Source organism: Schistocerca americana, chromosome 3 (genome assembly GCF_021461395.2).
Source record: "Schistocerca americana isolate TAMUIC-IGC-003095 chromosome 3, iqSchAmer2.1, whole genome shotgun sequence".
NCBI lineage: Eukaryota > Metazoa > Arthropoda > Insecta > Orthoptera > Acrididae > Schistocerca > Schistocerca americana.
The window spans coordinates 498,222,652-498,243,338 of NC_060121.1; positions in this window are offsets into that span (position 1 = coordinate 498,222,652).

Here is a 20,687-nt window from a genome sequence, read left to right on the forward strand (position 1 = left end):
TAACAGACCCATTCGATAGTATTTGTTATTACATGAGAGTAAAGAGCTAGTTGAGTTTCATAAGAACGATATTTTTTGATCCATTTAGCTGTTTGTATATGTTTCAGAGTACTACTGCAAATCGACGTTAATGATATGGTCCTGTAACTTCGTGGATTACTCCCATTGCATTTCTTGAATATTAATGTGGCCTGTGCAGCTTTCCAGTCTAATTCAGCGGAATACTTCTATATCCTTTCTTGAGTATTTCTGTGGCTTGCGCAACTCTCCAGTCTTAAGGTTCTGATCTTTAGTCGACCGAGCAACTGTATATGACTGAAAATTATGTAGCTATTGTATCAGCATACTACGAAAAGAACGTGACTGAAATACAATCTGCACTTACGTCCTTCCACTTATTAAATTACTGAAGCTGATTGGCTACACCGAGGATGTCTACTTCTAAGTTATTCATGTTGCAGTTGTTATTGATTCAAATTCAGGAATATTAATTTGTCTTCTTTGGTGAAAGTATTTCAGAAAACTGTGTTTAGTAAGTCTGCTTTAGTGGCATTGTTACACATAGCATAATAATTGTTATCGCGCGAGATTGCTGGTTCCCATTGTTGTAACTTCGATACGACCAAAATCTATTTCGATTTTCTGGCACATTTCAAGACAGAGATTCATTGTGAAAACTGTTATAAGCATCACACATTGAAGATCGCACTAAGGTTCAAGCTTCTGTAAAGCTTTGCAAATTTTTGAGGCTTTCTGTCGTTGAAATTAGGCACGCTTCTTTTCGTTGCTTCTGCAACAGTGTTATGATCTGTTTGTGTACCATGAAGGATCAGTACCATCTCTTATTTATTTGGTACATATATCTCAATTGCTGTCGATTCTATTTCTTTGAATTTAATCCACATCTGGTCTACACTTATACAGTCAGATTGGATGAAGTGGAGACCGTCTCTTAGGAAGGGGTCAAGCGAAATTTATTTGCTTTTTTTAAAAACAAAATACATCAATTTACGCTTATTTTTGGTGGGTTTTGATGTTACAGTATTTAATCTTGCTAGCACAACCTTGTGGTCACTATTCCCTGTATTCATCATGATACTTCTTATTCGCTCGCGATTGTATGTTGCAAAGAGGTCAAATGTTTTCACAACCACCTACACTTCCAGTGGGATAGTGAACTATCTGTTCAAAACAATTTTTCAGAGAATGCGTTCAGAACGATTTCGGACGACGTTTCATGGCTATTACGGATTTAGAAGTATATTTTTGTGAACATCTCGAGAGTAAATGGAAGTGACGACCAACTATAATTGTGAGTGGAGTACCTATTTGAAATGAGACTCAAGTTTTGTTTGAACTATGCTGAAACTGCTACCATCTAAGTCGACAGGTTAGTAATTCAGATTCACTACGAGCTAAGCAACTTCTAACAGGAATAAACACTCCGCCACCAGTTTATTTAATCTGTTCTTCCAGAGCATGGTTTGACCCTTTGTACAAATTTCGACTGAACCTATTTCCGGCTTCAGCCAGCTTTCCGTATCTCTAACGATTTGAGATTCAGTGCTTTATATTAGAGCTTGGAGCGTTGATTATCTTCCAACACAGCTACGACCATTTACAACTACCATACCAATAGTTTCTAGGTCTATTTTGCTGTGTTTTACCTGCACTCTTGTAGACTTACGCCCTTCCTGTATGTGCTCGAGACCCTCCAACCTAAAAGAATCGCCCAGTCTCGTCCACACAGCCACCACTATCCCTGTAGCCACTTCGCATGTGTAGTGGAACCCTAATCTATTAAGCGGAACCCTGAAACTCACCACCCTATGGCACATGTCGACGAATCTGCAGTCTACACGGTCGCAGAACCGTCTGAGCCTAAGACTCAGACCCTTCACTCGGCTCTGTACCGAAGGACGACAATGCTGCAGATTGCGAGCTTCGCCTTCATCTCGCAAGAAATACTGGTAGTCTTTACCGTTTCATCTAGCCACCCGAAACCAGAGAGGATCTCTTCCGAGGGATACACATCGTTAATACCGACATGAGCCACCCCTGCAGCTGGCTGCGCTTGTGCCCTTGATGACATCCGGAAGCAGCCTTTCCATATCTGGAATGACTCCTCCCGGTATGCACACAGAGAGCACACTCGATTCCGTCCACTCCTTGGCAATCATATCACCTAGGAGCCCCATTACGTGCAAACGTTGGAGCTCCCAACAACCAGTAATCCCACCCACTGTGAATACCCAGACTTACCACAGGTGATAAAGTACCAGTGGCTACAAGTGAGAGAACAGCAGTTCTTTATGGTAGGGAGGGGAAAAACAAAAGATGCTCGAGGACTGGCTGAGAATGACATTCCCATTGACAAATAGGCAGCCAGTTTAATGTACATAATTCAGGCAAACATCCCCTGACTGAAACTAGAGATATTCAAAAATTGACAGAAAAATTAAGTCCATCAATTTGTAATTCAGCCACTGTAGAAAATCAGTTATCCTTCTTGCATCAAAATATCCGACAACTAAGAGGTAAGCGTAATGAGTTGCTTAATTGTGTTGAAGAATCAGAGTTGAGCCAACCAGTTGATATAATTTGTCTCTCTGAACATCATGTGACCACAGGCGTGGATACAATAAATGTTACACGATTCAAGTTTTCATCTTACTTGGGTAGAGAAAATATGGAAAAAAGTTAAGGTGCCATATTTGTCAGAAACTTTTTTGATTTCAAGAATATTGATACTATCAGAGTAGAAGCTTTCGCAACGGAAGTAGTATTCATAATATGTCCTTTATGATAATATGTACATACAGAGCAACTTCAGGAAAATTTAATTTCTTCATATAAAATATGGAATAAATGCTAGTTAATTGAAACCCTCAGCTGCCGACAGGTGCTGTTGGTATACCTCGATGGGGACAGCTGAAAAGTTTGCCCCGATCGGGATTCGAACCGGGGATCTCCTGCTTTTTTTTTTTTTTTTTTTTTGGTATACTTTGTTGCCTTTGGTCTGGGCGGACGTCACAAGACATTCGTTCAAGTTGATCGTTCATTCCTTGACTCAGTTTTTTTATTACAGAAAGCATGCAGCCCTCTGACCGAACACGCTGAGCTACCGTGCCGGCATCCGTCTGAGCCACCGAGGACATAGGTGAATAGCGCCGCGACTGCAGGGACTTATCCTTGCACGCTTCCTGTGGAACCCACATTCCCAACTTTCCACAATCTACATACGTAATGTTTCTAATATTTGCCCATCCACTCAGTACTCGCGCACACTAAGGTGACGATTCCCGTAAGAGTTCGGGCAACCTGTGCGCATTCGCACAGACGAAGGTCAATGGCCGTGTAGCCATTTAACTATATATGAAGATAGTAAGTGTTCTCGAAAGAACAGATACCATTGATGACCGTGCAGCTTCTCTAGAATAAAGGATAATTAATTGAAACCCTCAGCTGGCGACAGGTGTTGTTCATGTACCTCTATGGGGAGAGCTGAAGGTATATCAACAACACCTGTTGGCAGCTGAGGGTTTCATTTAATTATCATTTATTCTAGAGAAGCTGCACGGTCATCAATGGTATCTCTTCTTCCCAGAACAGTTACTATCTTCATATACAAAAACCTGGAAGCTCTGTTGTCCCATCTCACAGTAAAAAACAAGGGAATAGTGGATGCTGGTGATTTTAATGTGTGTTGATTGAAATGCTGTGTCAGTGAACAATTATTGAAATCAGTAACACTCTCATTCAATTTAATGCCTACTGTGAACTTTGCAACTATGGTATGAAAACGCCCTGAGACTACTACAAATAACATCTTTGTTGACAAATCTAGAAAAAAAAGCCATATCACAAAACCAATAGTAAATGGCCTATCTGATCATGGCATTCAACATCTTGTGTTTGAAACTTGTCAGGATAAAAAAATCTATTAAATCTGAAAACAGGAGGGTAATAAATCAGTCAAAAGTTGAGAAATTTAGGAGATTGCTTGAAGACATGAACTGGATAAATGTTTGCAATACTTCTAACTCAAATGTAAAATACAAAGCATTCATTAATAAAGTTACTTTCTCTTCTGAAAATTGTTTTCCACTAAAGGTAACTCACATCAAACAGAAGACTAAAAATAAACATTAATTACACAACGAATAAAGATATCATGTGGGACAAATGGGAGACTGTATCTGCTATCTAGGAGCAGTTCTGATGTTTGCATTGTAATGCATTACAAAGAACACTTCAAAATATTGAAGCAAGTAATTATTAAATGTAAGCATCTTCATTATGAGAAAAAGATAATTGCATTAGGCAACAAAATAAAAGCTATATGGGAAATAATATAGACAGAGACAGATGGGGTCAAAAAGCATGAAGAAGAGATAGCTCTAAACATAAATGAAACGTTGGTAAGAATTACATGTAGTGCTGCAAACCTCTTAAACAAGTACTTTGTTTCTGTTACTGCCAAAGAAGTGGCATCCTTAATACAATCCTTAAAAGGTAAGTACTCTAGAACTTAGAGGTTATGGTAACATATCAACAAAGGTAATCAAAGAGTGATCATGCGAGTTGAGTATTTGTGTAATCAATCTCTTATCAGCTGAACATTTCCAAATTGGCCAACGTACGCTGAAGTTAGGCCTCTTTACAAGAAGGGGATAAAGAGATACCATTAAACTATCGACCAATTTCACTTTTGTCAAAAATATTTTAAATGGTAGTGTTCAAGCGTCTCCTTAAGCTGACTGCAAATAATGTATTGTCCAAGTCACAGTTTGGGTTCCTAAAGGCTTCCGATACAAAGACAGCTATTTACACGTACAGTTAGAATGTACTTATTTTATTAGATCCTTTTCTGTGACCTTCAACTTTACGAATCACAGCATTCTCTTAAGTCTGTCTTCAGGTCCAGATTGTATACCGATTAGGTTCCATTCAGATTACGCTGATACAATGGCTCCCAACTTAGCAATCACATACAACCGCTCACTCACCGTTAGACCTGTACCTACAGATTGGAAAATTGCGCAGGTCGCACCAGTGTTTAAGAAGGGTAGTAGGAGTAATTCATCGCACTACAGATCTATATCATTGACGACGGTTTGCAGTAGGGTTTAGGAGCATATACTGTATCCAAGCATTATGAATCACCTCGTAGGGAACGATTTATTGATACGTAATCATCATGGTTTCAGAAAACATCGTTCTTGTGCAACGCAGCTAGCTATTTATTCGCACGAAGTAACGGCCGCTATCGACAGGGGATCTCAAGTTGATTCCGTATTTCTAGATTTCCGGAAAGCTTTTGACACCGTTCCTCACAAGCGACTACTAATCAAGCTGCTGGCCTATGGGGTATCGTCTCAGTTGTGTGACTGGATTCGTGATTTCCTGTCAGGAAGGTCGCAGTTCGCAGTAATAGACGGCAAATCATCGAGTAAAACTTAAGTGATATCTGGTGTTCCCCAGGGAAGCGTCCTGGGACGTCTCCTGTTCCTGATCTTTGTAAATGACCTGGGTGACAATCTGAGCAGTTCTCTCAGGTTGTTAGCAGATGATGCTGTAATTTACCGTCTAGTAAGGTCATCCGAAGACCAGTATCAGTTGCAAAGCGATTTAGAAAAGATTGCTTTATGATGTGGCAGGTGGCAGTTGACGCTAAATAACGAAAAGTGTGAGGTGATCCACATGAGTTCCAAAAGAAATCCGTTGGAATTCGATTACTCGATAAATAGTACAATTCTCAAGGCTGCCAATTCAACTAAGTATCTGGGTGTTAAAATTACGAACAACTTCAGTTGGAAAGACCACATAGATAATATTGTGGGGAAGGCGAGCCAAAGGTTGCGTTTCATTGGCAGGACACTTAGAAGACGCAACAAGTCCACTAAAGAGACAGCTTACACTACACTCGTTCGTCCTCTATTAGAATATTGCTGCGCGGTGTGGGATCCTTACCAGGTGAGGTTGACAGAGGACATCGAAAGGGTGCAAAAAAGGGCAGCTCGTTTTGTATTATCAAGTAATAGGGGAGAGCGTGTGGCAGATATGATACGCGAGTTGGGATGGAAGTCATTAAAGCAAAGACGTTTTTCGTCACGGCGAGATCTACTTACGAAGTGTCAGTCACCAACTTTCTCTTCCGAATGCGAAAATATTTTGTTGTGCCCAACCTACATAGGTAGGAATGATCATCAAAATAAAATAAGAGAAATCAGAGGTCGAACAGAAAGGTTTAGGCGTTTTCTTCCCGCGCGCTGTTCGGGAGTGAAATGGTAGGGAGATAGCATGACTGTGGTTCGATGAACCCTCTTCCAAGCACTTAAATGTGAATTGCAGAGTAATCATGTAGATGTAGATGTAGAAGTAAATTAGAATGTTATTGTTTCATTAAGAGTGCTGCAAAATGGTTCGAGTTCTACATAACTAACAGGAAACTAAGGGTGTCGTAGCGAAATACTGTGCACTAAGACGTAAGTCTTCATCTGACTGAAAATTAATTACATGTGGTATTCCTCAGGGTTTCATCTTGGATCCATTGCTTTCTATTATGACATATTTAGTTATTTTAAGATGTAGACTACCCACTAGATCTATATCTACATCAACTTCTATACTCTGCAAACCTCTACGAAGTGGACGGCAGAGGGTACGTCTCACTGTACCAGTTACTAGGGCTTCTCCCCATTCCATTCAGATACGTAGCGCGGGAAAAAATTATTGTTTAAATGCCATTGCGTGTTGTAATTAATCTAATCTTGTTTTCGCAGGCCCTATGGAATTCATATTTTGGGGGTTGCGATATATTCCTAGAATCATTACGTAAAGCCGACTATTGAAACATACAGTATATGTTCTCAAGATAATTTCCGTCTATCTTCAAGAGTTTGCCAGTGCAGTTCTTTCCACATCTCTGTGATGCTCACCCGCGGGTTAAAAAAATGTGACCATTCGTGCTGTCCTTCTCTGCATACGTTCAATATCCCCTGCTAGTTCTACTTGATATGGGTCCCAAATATTTGAGCAATAATCTAGAATGGGTTGCACGAGTGAGAGGCAGTCTCCTAAGTAACCCGACTGTATTTCCCTAATATTCTTCCAATGAACCTACGTATACTACCTGCTTTACCCACTACTGAGCCTATATGATGAGTCCATTTCATCTCCTTACATGTTACATGCTACATCCAGTTATTTTTATGAGCTTAACAATTCCATCTGTGACTCACTGATATCGTATTCATATCACGCTACGTTTTTTTCGTTTTTTTTCAGTGTACAGCTTTCATGGACATTTAAATCAAGTCGCCAATAATTGTACCACTTAGAAAACATATCAAGATAGAAAACATATCAAGATCTGTCAGACTATTTTTTGGACATTCGTTCAGACTGTACTTCATTCTAGATAACCGTATGATTTGCGAAAAGTCTGAGTTTACCATTTATATTGTCTGCAAGATCATTAATATACAACATGAACATGAATGCACCCAGCATACTTCCCTGGGGTACACCTGAAGTTACTTCTACGTCTGTCGATGACTCTCCACCCAAGATTACATGTTGCTTCCTTCCTACCACGAAATCTTCAATCTAGTCACAAATTTCGCATGGTACCTCATACGATCGTCCTTTTGCAAATAAGTGTAGATGTGGTGCTGAGTCAATTGCTTTTCATAAATCATTAAATACTGAATCTACATGACTGCTTTGATATATGGCTTTCACGATGTCATGTAGGATAAGTCAAGTTTACGAACTTAGAGCATGCTGCAGCAATTGTAGGTCAGCAAGTTCTGTTAATCAATACAACGAAAAACCAGCGAAAGTTGCCAATTTCATTTGTTTTTATTCACTCGATAACTAGTTTCAAGCCTGAAGCTCGTCACTGAATGAATATGAAAAAAGTGAAATTTCCGACTTTGGATAGTTTTTCATTATCAAATGATCAGTTCACATGAGGGGAATTAACCGTCCACCGCAAACACTTGCCATATTGAATCTTCTCACGTAACACATACGTTCGTTTATGTCAGTGCTAAACCTGCATACTGGCCTTTTTCCTTCTTCCTTTGAAGACCTGAGGACAGTTCTACATACCATGAACATCCTTCGTAAGGCTGTAGTTAGTCTGTATTTGTTGCCTTACTTAATATGTGAGGGATCACACTGACGATAATTAGTGACCATGGTATTCAATATAATCACGAAATCGTGAAGATAGCACAGTGAATTGCCGAAAGTGGTTGTGAAAATAAAGTAAAATAAAATAACTTCTCAAACAGCAAGGTTGTTTGACGATTATCTCCTTAAAGATTTGACCAGCCGCTGTCCCGCGTTCACAATAGATCAACAGAACTCGTAGCTTATGTTGTCCGCTGCTGTGTTGGCGTCAAACGCACATAGCGGATCGGCTTTGGACCCAGTACGTTCCTGAATGACATTTATGAGCAGCATTGTCTGTAGCTTCACATCGTCCGAAAAGGACATATTTTAATGGGTAAAGTGATGACAGTTCGTGATTTCATCACAGACATGACATTCATCACTGGTGACCGTTTTTATCAGTTCAGAAGGGCTGAGAACTTTGCCTAGCCCCGCCAACTATTACTCTGAGGCATCTGTATCTACTCCCTGTACTGTATGAAATAGCATACATCAGAAGATGCAACTTAAAAGTTGTTAAAATAAATACAGATACGACAGACTATTGGACTTTTCATTCAGTTTCGCATTTCAATAGCTTTAACACCTGAATTTAAACAACTGCTTTCTGTACGAATTATCAGTCAATCATGTATAACTATCTTAGCTGTGGTTGCTGGAGTTTTAAAATTATCTGGTTGCTGTTATATGTTGTAACCTCCACACAAAATAAATTCCGTAACCTCCCACAAGTAAAAACAATATAATTACTTCTTTCTTTCAGTATAACCTCCCAACAGAAAACTTCCATAACCTACCATTCTATTCACTAATTGCACATCGCGATGTACTGTTAACAGTTTTTCGCGGCATTTTCACAAATCAAAATTAAGCACAAAATCAAACAAAGTCAAAGCAAAAATGGAACAAATACAATTACAACAAAGAACAACAAATTGCCGATGCCCTTTGAAAGAAAAAGTGACAAGTTAGTAAATGCGTTGCGCCAGATGCAAATTACATTTAAAATTAAGTGAATAAGAGCAGATATATAACTGACTGCTTCTCAGAAATTCACAAAAATACGATCCTGCCCGGTTGTCAACAAGTGTAACCTCCCCACAAAATAAATTCCGTAACCTCCCAACAGTAAAAACTTTCAATAATTTACTGTAAATTTAAACTGGTAAATTTTGGACGTCAGCAGTGCTGCGTCATGGCCCTGAAAATTCATTATGAATAAACTGAAAAATCTTACCTCAATTACGTCGCCGGATAACGCGTATATATCTGCTCCTATAAGAAATTTTTCTGGCGCAGCTCAGTGCAATGCTGGCCGATAGATTTGTCATGTATAAAAAGAAACAACTGATTTTTCTCTTCAAAAATCGGGATGACCAAGGATTGGAGAAATTAGTAAATTCTTTAAATTTAAATGAATGATTGTCAAAAGTTACATTTTATGAGAAAGATTATTATTAAGAGATTTTTTTAAACATTTACATGGGACTTGATATAACAATACTACATATGCGCGAGGCTGCTTTTACCTTATACTACAATGCTCAGGCTCCGCCATCGCTCCACCACGACCGGCCCAGCCAACACGATACACCAGACTGCTAGCTACTACTTACTGCTACTAACACACAGTTCCTACTGCAATCAATACTGCTCTTTGGTCTGAGATTCTCTTATAGCTTACATATCGCAGGCAGCGCATGAGCAATCCATCGAAATTACATCTGCTTGAGTGCTAGCTACTACTTACTGCTACTAACACACAGTTCCTACTGCAGTCAACACTGCTCTTTGGTCTGAGATTCTCTTATAGCAGCGCATGAGCAGTCCATCAAAATTATATCTGCTTGAGTGCACTAGCAACAAATTCCTTAATCATGGACCTATTACATAACCCTCCACTGGGGGGATGGGGGGGGGGGGGCAAAAATTTGGCAGCGATGGTGAGTCAATTGGACTTGCCATGAGCAACAAATTTTTCTATAATCTATTTAGTTACTAAGTCTACAGTCACAGAGTATATACATTATTGATAAGTGCGGAACATATTAAGAAATGAAATACAGTGCACACACACTGAATACAGAACATATCAAGAAATGACAAAATGTATACGCAATGAGTACAGAACATATTAAGAAATGAAGTAGTGTATACGCAATGAGTACAAAATATATTAACAAATGACATAAAGTCCACATGCACTGTATAAGTCTTTAGAATTTTTTTACAAGAACTGAAAACATTAACAAATGAAATAAAGTGCACACAAACTGTAAAAGTCTTTAGCATTTTACAAGAACTAGATACATTAAGAAAAGAAGTAAATTGCACACACACTGTAGAAGTCTTTAGCATATTTAAGACAACTGATCATATTAACAAATGAAATGAAGTGCACACGTGCTGTATAAGTCTTTAGCTTTTTTTTACAGGAACTGATTATATTAAGAGATGAAATAAAGTGCATACGAACTGTATAAATCTTTTGCAATTTATAAGAACTAGGAAAGGAATGGGAAGGACAGCATCATGGTTGTAGCACAGTGGGTTGCACATAGCTGCACTGAAAGTCCATATGTTTCTACAGAATTACAACACCAAGTGAGACAATCTGAAGTTCTCTTCCCCTGAAATATTTATCATTGTAGCCAAGACACTGAAATGTTGTATTCATATTGTATATTATCATTTTGGTAGTACATTAGGTACACCAAACAGTAGGTCCACAATAGCATCTCCATCATTCAAGGTGGTGGACAGCTCGATATGTCAACACCACATTCTTGTAGAATTCATTCTCTTACATCAACGTAGAATTAGAGCAAAAACCAAATATAGTGCTCCATGATCATGAGGATGGACAGGGCATATGGATATTGCAGTAATTGCTGGTAATTAGGTCAGAAGGTGAAGGATACATTAAGTCTTATGCTAGTCATCATTCAGAATTTCACTAGCATATCAACTAATCTGAATAATTATAGGTATTCATTTGCTAGTTACTAAACATTTATGTGCTATGTATGAGGTATTACAAAACATTATTCATATGCCACCTTACTACAGTAATCATTGCCATAACATTTATGCATAAGTCATCACATTACAGTAATCATTAGCATTCATAAGACAATTCATTACAGTAATTATTGGCATTCATTGGCCAGTTACAAAGTATTCATATAGTTTTACAAAACATTATTCAGTGTTATTCACAAGTCATGATTTAAAACAGGAGTTATTCAGTGTAGCATCAAGTTGTAGTGTTTATATATATCATACAAGTGACATAAGACATATTTAAAATGTAACACATTGTAACTATTACTCAAGGCCTGTAGTCCAACAATACATAGATATAATGGATTCAATACAACAGAGAAATTTGTATTATATTTAGGACTAGAAATATATCTTAAACTGGAAGCATTATTTAGTTGTGTACTGGTAATAGTTGGGACTAGTAATAAAATATTTTTGTGTTAGCAATGTATTGTGCTGGGACCGATAATTAATTGCTGGGGCATGAAAATATTTGCTTTTGACTTATTGCTGGAAATAAGGATTAACAACGTCATTCGTCATGAGTCAGCTGTACCAAGGTTATCAAACAAGAAGAGTATATGTGATCACATTCATGAATGATACATAACTGGGTAAAGAAAATGCAAGTACTAGAACAGGTTTAATAACTAAATGATTATAGCTTATTAATATCATGAAAAGCTTCTCCTGGAAAAAATACAAAATGGATTATTGCCCTGAAAGAAAAAATGTATATTATACTGAAAAGTAGTTAACTTCGAATTAACAGGTAATGAAAGGTGTACTTAATTTGTATGTACTCTAGCTGTCTTTCCCAAAACATTCAATCATTATACTATGTGATATGAGACATACTGTCAAAAGGAACCGCAACAAATACTGAAATAACTACATAGCATCTCTTAACAAATAGTAAATATATACACTTCATCATTATTCTCATCTGCAAGGAAAAACTTCATTATTCATATTATAATAACTTCATCATTATCATCATCTGCAAAGAAAAACTTCATTATTCATATTACCATATTCATCATACAACTATTCATCATCATTTATTATCATCTGCAAAAAATACACACTTCATTATTCGTATTAATATTACCATTTACTTCATACAGCTATTCATTATCATTCATTACTTCATATAGTGTAGAGTTTCTCACATCTAGCATATATCATCACTAAAATTAACGTGTGTAGCTCTGTCTGACAGCCTGCAATAATCGCCACATATTCTGAAAGAAAAATAATTAGTTAAGACTGTTATTATGCAGTGTGCATAGTATACTCTTGTTAGTTCTGATCTATTTACTCTTCATGACAAGGTATTGCATTTTCTTTCTTTCATTCTGATGGTAAAATTTTCATTTCATACTAATCCACTGTGGTTTGTTTAATTTATTTCTTTTACACGTTATTGCTTTCTGAAAATGATGAATATGGATTAATATTTGCATTTAATTCATATACCCATTAAATAAATACTTGCTTCTAGTGATATAACTAAGCATACAGCATAGCATGACAGAAAACGTATTATGTCAAAATATAGACAGTTTTCAAGTGCAAAAAGATGTACACACAGTATCGTAATGTGGTAGCAAAAAATGTAGAATAGTCAAGATAGTGAGATATCATAATGAAAAATGTCAAAGTCAACTGGTGTTTGTTACATCTTAAAGATTTCATAGTGCATACAGAGAAAAATTCTACTTTCTATAGGAAAACAATCATACATACACAAAAATGGAAAATGTGCACAGTCTGATGTCTAACGACAAGAAAAGCGACCTGCTAACCATGCCTGGCATTGATGCAGCTTTCCATGCTACTCTATCCTGTGCAAGCTTTTTCATCTCCCAGTACCTACTGCAACCTACATCCTTCTGAATCTGCTTAGTGTATTCATCTCTTGGTCTCCCTCTACGATTTTTACCCTCCACGCTGCCCTCCAATACTAAATTGGTGATCCCTTGATGCCTCAGAACATGTCCTACCAACCGATCCCTTCTTCTGGTCAAGTTGTGCCACAAACTTCTCTTCTCCCCAATCCTATTCAATACTTCCTCATTAGTTATGTGATCTACCCATCTAATCTTCAGCATTCTTCTGTAGCCTGGCAATGGCAAGGAAAGCGTTTCTGAAGAAGAGAAATTTGTTAACATCCAGTATTGATTCAAGTGTCAGGAAGTCATTTCTGAAAGTATTCGTATGGAGTGTAGCCATGTATGGAAGTGAAACATGGACGATAAATAGTTTGGACAAGAAGAGAATAGAAGCTTTCGAAATGTGGTGCTACAGAAGAATGCTGAAGATTAGATGGGTAGATCGCATGACTAATGAGGAAGTATTGAATAGGATTGGGGAGAAGAGAAGTTTGTGGCACAACTTGGCCAGAAGAAGGGATCGGTTGGTAGGACATGTTCTGAGGCATCAAGGGATCACCAATTTAGTATTGGAGGGCAGCGTGGAGGGTAAAAATCGTAGAGGGAGACCAAGAGATGAATACACTAAGCAGATTCAGAAGGATGTAGGTTGCAGTAGGTACTGGGAGGTGAAAAAGCTTGCACAGGATAGAGTAGCATGGAGAGCTGCATCAAACCAGTCTCAGGACTGAAGACCACAGCAACAACCATGCCTTGCCAGGCACTTGCCAAGAAAAAATACGATCATTATCAGTAAGTAGTCACATAAATATAATTGCATAAGTGGCCATATAAATGTCAGCAAATGGCATTACAGTGTGATAAATCATAAAGTATGTTCATTCAATAAAGTGTTTAATATTGGAGACATGGTGATAGCCCTTGCTTTTTCTGGTTCTCAAAGTTTCGACATGTACTACATTGGGGTGAGGAATGCTTCGTATTCTACATGGACCTGCGTATAGAAGTTCAAATTTACTGCGTCTACTCTTTCCTCTGTTGGATAAATAATGTGTGCGTACTAATATCTTCTGTTCAATGTGAAAGTCACGGCGTGTACAAACCTGTTTTTGTTGTCTCCTCCGGCGCTCTGCGGCACGTTTGATGTTGTTCAGCGCAATGTCAATTATTTAATGGTGGCGTAGTCGACGAGATGCAGAAAAGGATACTAATTCTTTAATTTTGTTGGGTGGTTCAACATTTTTCAGTATAACAGTCGGAGATAGCAGAGTAGGTTCATTTGGTATGGAGTTAATTACATCCTGGAATGAGAGTATGTGTGTATCCCAATCAATATGTTTTTTGTGACAGTATATTCTACATAGTTTACCAATTTCTTTCATTAGTCTTTCACAAAGGTTCGAAGAAGCGTGATACTTGGATATATAGATCGGAGAAATGTTTCTAGCTCGTAACATACGGGTCCATATCGCAGATCGAAATTGTGGTCCATTGTCGGAAATTACTTTCAATACATGCCCTACATGAAATAGAAAATGTTTTACAAACGCATTCGAAACAGATTTAGCAGTAGCTTTGCGTAACGAAGTGAAGGTAACAAATTTCGATGTGAGTTCAACAGTGACAAAGATGTAACAAAAACCTCTATTAGATCTGGGAATCGTACCAAAAATGTCTACAGCGGCCATGTGTCTCAATTTAACGGGAACAATGGGATGTAACGGAGGAATATGTGAAGTCGTGTCTGATTTAGCTTTCTGGCAGATTTTACATGACGCTAAAACTCGTCGAATACGTTTCTCCATGTTCGCAAAATAACAGTCCGTCTCAGTATAAGAAAACATTTTCTGGCTCCATAATGTGCGTAACTTAAATGAGTATACCAAATTAATTTGTTAACAAGCTGGTCAGGAATACATAATAACCAGTTGTTGCTGTCAGGGTGAGAGCGGCGAAACAGAATATTATGGTGTACAGTATAATGATTTGTAATGGTAACATTATTCTTATCTTGCCAAAGGCGTTTAATTTCTTTCCACACGTTGTCTTTGCTCTGCTCTTGTGCTATGTCTCGTAATGACGATGAAATGAAATTTTCAAATGCGACTTGTTGAATATACATTACGCTAGAATTTGCTTGGCAGAAGTTGGTTGCGATGTCTTGCTGATTGGTGCTGAGAGAGCGGGATAGTGCGTCTGCTACAATATTTTGTGTACCGGGAATGTGAACAATTGTAAAATTAAATTCCTGTAAATGAAGTTTCCATCTGCTTAACCTGTCGTGTGTAAATTTTGCTGAAAGTAAAAACTGTATAGCTCTATGATCTGTGTAAACGGTCGTATGTCTTCCATAAAGAAAATGCCTAAATCTCGTAAATGCCCATACAACACATAATGTTTCAAGTTCTGTGACAGAATAATTGCGTTCAGCAGGTGACAGAATGCGACTTGCAAAGGCGATGTTTTTAATTACTGTAGCACTGTCTTCTTCAATTTCCTGAAAAATGTGTACGCCTGTCGGTGGCAACGGAAAAATTTCTAGTAAGATCTGTGTGTGATAAAAGAGGTGCATTCAATAAGGCATGTTTCAAATTAATAAATTCAGAATGTGCTTGGCAATCCCAGGACCAATTAGCGTTTTTACCCGTCAATTGGCATAATCTAGGGGTGTCTAAAGCAGAGTAATGAATAAATTTACGGAAAAAGTTAATTAATCCCAGAAAGCTGCGTAATTGTTTCTTTGTCGTTGGAACAGTAATGCCACGTAAAGCTTGAAGTTTTTCCGGGTCAGGCGCAATGCCTTCTGCTGAAATTACATGTCCAAGAAATTTTATAGAAGTTTTGCCAAAGTGTGATTTGCTAAGATTAACTATCAGTCCTTGTGCACGGAAAGTTTGCAACAGTTGTTCCAGAATCAAATTGTGTTCAGACCAGTTAGCTTCTGCAATAAGGATGTTGTCTATATATGTTGTGATTCTGTCTTTAAGTTCTGTCGGAAGAATACTATTCAAACCGTGAATAAATGCTGCTGATGAAATGGTTAAACCGAACGGTAATTTGCAAAATTGATAACAGTCACCAGAACAGAGAAATGCTGTGTACTTTCTGCAGTTCGGATGGAGCTGAATTGGCCAAAATCCCGATTTCAAATCTAATGTGGAATAAATAGCAGTACCATGAAATTTCTGTAAAAGTTCTTCTAGTGTCTGTGGGCGATCTGTTTCATTAATAATAATGTCGTTGACAAGACGCGAATCAAGCACGAGTCGAAGTGAACCATCCTTTTTCTTAACAATGTGGAGCGGGTTTATGTACGGACTAACTGCCGGTTCAATAATTCCTTGGTCTAGCATAGCTTGTAATTCTTTCTTAACTTGTTCTCTGTGGATATAAGGAATGGGATAATGTTTAGCTTTAAATGTGTCATGCTGTTTAACTTGAAATTCATACATAAAACCGGACCTAGTACCAGGGACGTTGTCAAAAACTGGAGCTTGCTGTAAAATAATATTGCGTAGTTGAGTGCGTTCGTCGTCTGTATTTGCACTGCTTTATTTTACTTTATCAGAAATCATTTGCATAACGTCATAGTCGGCTTCGTCTGGTGTATTATAGTTGTATACGTACGTATCTGTGAACAATGTGGAATGACAGTCCGTGTTACGCGATGTAGAAAAGACCTGTGTTCGATTAATTGCCTGTTCATCTGCAGATAAAGCGTGCTGAAATTCTAATGCCAGATGTACATTCCCATCCTTTAATATTAAATAGGAATTTTGAAAGTCAATAATTGCGTCATGTTGTACCAGAAAATTCGTACCTAAAATAACGTGTTGTCAATAAGGGAACAATCCAAAAATTTGAGTGGAACGTATGACCTGCAATACAAAATGATAAGTGTGTCTGTAATATTACATCTACTCCTTTACTAGATACTGCTCCTTTTACTTTAGTTTTGTCTAATGGTAACGTAGGATAGGTGTTCTCTTTGTTACATTCGTTGAAAGTTTCTTCATTTATAACCGACATAGGTGATTCAGAATCGATTACTGCCGAAAATGTGGATAATCCAATCTTTACTTCAATGACAGGGTGGGAAATGGTTTTTTGAATAACAGGTTTTTCATGCAAAAGAGTTCAAATGGTTCAAATGGCTCTGAGCACTATGGGACTCAACTGCTGTGGTCATAAGTCCCCTAGAACTTAGAACTACTTAAACCTAACTAACCTAAGGACAGCACACAACACCCAGCCATCACGAGGTAGAGAAAATCCCTGACCCCGCCGGGAATCGAACCCGGGAACCCGGGCGTGGGAAGCGAGAACGCTACCGCACGACCACGAGAAGCGGGCATGCAAAAGAGTGTCTCGGATGTCGTCAAAAGTAATAACATTTTCGTGAACAACATTCTGCGTGTCAAAAGTAGTGCTTACGTTGCTGGAAGTACTGTATCTAGTCAAATTATATCTGACGTACTATTATTTGCGGGAGGATGCTGTGGCATCTCGACTATTTGTACTGTTCTGTTATTTCTTCCTGACGTATTAGGTTCGGGATGATACCGACTGTCTGGTTCATTCATGATAATCTGTTGTTGTGGTTGATTATGCTGCTGGTAAGATCGACTGTTATTAAACGTACGCTGAAAACTGTGCTCTTTACTTTCACGTCTGTCATAATAATAGTTGCTATACGGTGCATTGCGATATGAGTTGAAATGGTGTGTTTTCTGTACGTAGTGACCTCCTTGTTGCTGTGCGTTACTATTCGGTGGAGCCGACGCTATACGTGTAGGCGGCGAAACATTAAAGCTTGGTTGACCTTGCAGACTACGTTGTTGGTTAGGTATGCTAACTGACTGGTTTTTTGATGTTGTGTGGAAAAGCCTCTATTGTTGCCAAACTATCTTTGCTGTTGCTGATAACTATGAGGATATTGATAATTAAAATTTTGTCTGTTATTAAAGTTCTGGTGGTTGTCATTCCTGGACCGTCTGTCACCTTTGCTATTAAAATAGCGTGGCTGATTGTAATTGCCGTATGCTTGTTGGCCTTGGTTATGATGTGAAAAATTTTTGTTAATGAAGGAATAGTCTGATTGCTGAACTTCCAAAAGCTGTAACAGATCTCTTAATGCAAAAATATTTTCTTTCTGCTGTCCTGTTAAAAGTGATACTCTTAACGATCGTGGTAATTTAGAAATACATAATTGGATAAGTGCTGATTCACTGTATGGCTCACTTAAGTATTGGTTTTGTTGGACATGTGTTCAAAAAATTGCGTGACAGTGGGAAAATTTGAGTTCTCGTAATTCGGTAAGCTAATTAATTGATCCTTGATTCCGCGCTGTGTCGTCTTCGACCAATACGCTGACAAAAAAGAATTTTGAAATTCTTCTACCGAGTAGCATTGTCTCGCGATCGGTCTCATACGAGTTGCCGGTTCGCCTTCCAAAAAACTGCAAATAAATTCAAGTTTGTGTGTTACGGGCCAAGTTGGTGGAAAAGCAAAGCTAAATTGTTGTATCCAATCCAAAGGGTGAATCTGTGTTCTGTCATTTTTAAATACCTTAAATTTCCTAACGGACAGAAAGTGCTTGTAATCAAAATTTTCGTCTCTGAATGTTTGAACAGGTTCAAGATTGTATGACTGTGACTGTTCGCAATCTAAGTCACGTACTCTCTGTAAATTACCTAAATTATACTGGCTGTATGAGTGTGAGAAATGTTCGGAATGTGGCGTATGCTGTGCCGTGTTAGAGGCTGAAACAGTTTTCATCTCTGTCACTTCTTGCTGTAAAGATAACAATTTTCTACGTAATGTATTATTGGACGAACCTATCTCACTGACTGTCTGCTGTAAGTTTTGGAATTCGGGTGTTTGATTGAACGAAATTGGTGACGTATCGTCTGATTTAGTGTCACTGCTATTTTCGATAACCTCAATACGACTGGCAAATTCATCAAATTTTTCAGTCAATGTTTTAACCTGATCATCATTTTTAGTGTCACAAGCATTAATTTGTTTTTGGATTTTACGTGTGGTTTTGTTAATTTCTTAACGTCTGCTTTGATGGCATCGGGATCCTGTATTAATTCTAATTGTTCAAGTCTGTTGGTCACTGCCTAAAAGTCTACTGTGTGCGTGTTTCTGTTTTTGTTTTAAGATCGGAGATTTCATCATGCAATTCGGTGTTCAACTGTTTGATTTCGTCTGATACTGTAGCAATGTTGTTATCTACGTATGTTTTTGCTTTCGTAAATAACTTACGCTTATCTTCCTGTCTCTGTGCCGTAAGTGTTTCCACGACTTGTTTCTTTACTTTATTCTGTTCCTGTATAAATTGACGGTAACGCGTTTCATTGTTTTGTAGGTGGTGATTAAAACGTTCGTCAATTTGGCTGTTCTGTTGTTCGAATTTCTTGTCTACTTTCGCATCTAGTGTGCGTGAAAGTTCTGCTGACATTAATTTAAACTCGTCGTGTAACTGTGTTGCGTTTTCTGAACATTGTTTAGCAACTACACTAATTTCATCTCTAAGTAATTTTGTTGTGGTTGCATGTGTATTACATATTTCTTGTGCAACGGATCTAATTTCTTCACTGCTATTCCTAGCACTAGCCTTAATTTCCTCACGTAACTGTTTTTTAGTTTCGTTACATTGCTCGGCAACGGCTGTAATCTGTTCAGTAAGCTGTTCAGTAGAGGGGTCAAGTTTTTCATACATCTGTTTGAGATTCTCATTAAGTTGTTTGAAGTTGTTGTCTTGTTTTTCATTCGACTGTTTGAGATTGTTATCTGGTTTTTCATTAAGTTGTTTGTAATTGTTGTCTTGTTTTTCATTAAGTTGTTTGTTCTGGTTGTCGTATTTTTCATTGAGTTGTAGTAATAATGCCATAACTTGATCCAACCCAAAATTAGCGACTCTATTTTCTGTGCTGTGTGATGGTGTATCTGGATGTGTCACGTTTCGTGTAACCATTTCGTCATTGTCTGATTCATCAAAAGGTTTGCTAATCGGATGTACCCTGTTGGTCTACATCGGAATGAAATAAATCTGACGTGTTTTGTGTACATTGTTCACCTTTGTTAGAAACTATTATCTGTTCGCTGCGCAAATTTTGCGTATCAGGTGTGTCAGACTGGGCAGCGTTCATTGTAACGGAATGTGCCGCGTCATCAATTGTCGTTAAATTTAGTGTGAACATTATTGAATTAGTTGGTCCATCATTAGGATTACAAACATTACTAGTGGTCGGTACGCACTGATTATCTGTAATTAGAGGATTATCACTATTACACTGAGTGTCGCTAGTATTATCGGTCAAATTATTCGAGTCGGCTCATTGCACTCATTGCACATCTCGATGTACTGTTAACAGTTTTTCGCGGCATTTTCACAAATCAAAATTAAGCACAAAATCAAATAAAGTCAAAGCAAAAATGGAACAAATACAATTACAACAAAGAGCAATAAATTGCCGATGACCTGTGAAAGAAAAAGTGACAAGTTAGTAAATGCGTTGCGCCAGATGCAAACTACATTTAAAATTAAGTGAATAA